At 41.3% G+C, this 1,157-nt stretch overlaps 1 non-coding gene across 1 annotated transcript; it reads right to left on the bottom strand.

The window, feature by feature from the left end:
• Positions 1-463: 463 nt before the first annotated feature.
• On the bottom strand, positions 464-570 carry LOC115870684. Its single transcript, XR_004046839.1, has one exon. It is a non-coding gene; the product is annotated as a U6 spliceosomal RNA (small nuclear RNA).
• Positions 571-1,157: the final 587 nt, after the last annotated feature.

Raw genomic sequence — 1,157 nt, 5'->3', positions numbered from 1 at the left:
TGTCAGACTGTTGAGGAAAGCTGACCCCAGGGGACTGTTTCAGCCCACAGTTTGAAAGGTTTATCTCAGGGCGATAGTCCCGGGTAATCACCTAGTCTCAACTGGCCCAGTAACTCAGGAGTTGTACATTATTGGTGTTCTGATCCATGGTTTTCTCCCTGTAAGGAGCCCGGTGAGGCCGTGGTTGTGTGTTCGGTGGAGATCCGTGGGGTCAGCAGGAGGCAGAAGGAACTCTCCATTCCTATCCACAGGTCAGCCTCGGGAACTTCTACCTTGCCCAGTGTGGTTGCTGTGACTCGGCATGGACTCATTGGCAGTGACAGGCTTTGCTTGTTTTTTTCTAGCCAGGACCCCTAGTCGTGGCTGGGCACCACCTAGTTCTTCTGGTCTCTTCAATATTGTTAATGCCAACTTTTTTCTTTCTTTTCTTAATTTTTTTTGAAAAAATTTTTTCTTTTTCTTTTTTAATATGGAACACTAAACGAATTTGCACGTCATCCTTGCACAGGGGCCATGCTAATCTTCTCTGTATCGTTCCGATTTTAGTATATGTGCTGCCGAAGCGAGCGCTTTCTTGAAAATTATTTTGCCAGGTCAGACCTTCAAATATCTAGATTCTTAAACTTAAAATAAATGAATGACTTAGACAAGATGGAAATATGAAAGTAAAGTTTCATACATTCTTTTTTATATATACATTCTATAGGATATATTACCCAATAAAACAGCAAATGGATTCTTAGAAATAGCAGTGTAAACTGGAGGGTGGTTGCCTCCTAAGAAGGGTACCCACCATATACTCAGTTATTTCAATTTTAGATAAAGACTTAATGTTTACAAAGAATATCTGTGTTCTTGGATCCATCATCCCACCCTTGGAGATCTAGCCTACAGAAGAAAGAATAGACACACTTACAAATGTAAGCATGTTCTTGGAAGCATTGTTCTGAAGCCAAAATCTGGAATCAATGTGAAACATTGATGTGAAACATCAGTGGGGAATGATTGAGCCAATTGTTCACACCATGGAATATTCTGAAGCTATTACCAAGACTGGTTACAAGCTGTGTGGGTCATCTTACAGGGATTTCCACGGGAAATGGGAGGTGATGAAAGATACAAAAGATGTGGGGTGAAAGAAGAAAGATGCACACACA

This window comes from Echinops telfairi, unplaced genomic scaffold (assembly GCF_000313985.2).
Source record: "Echinops telfairi isolate 266 unplaced genomic scaffold, ASM31398v2 ScPeMD7_2;HRSCAF=8, whole genome shotgun sequence".
Classification (NCBI taxonomy): Eukaryota; Metazoa; Chordata; class Mammalia; order Afrosoricida; family Tenrecidae; genus Echinops; species Echinops telfairi.
Note: the sequence above shows the minus strand (reverse complement) of the source record. Positions and strands in the feature narration are given on the sequence as shown.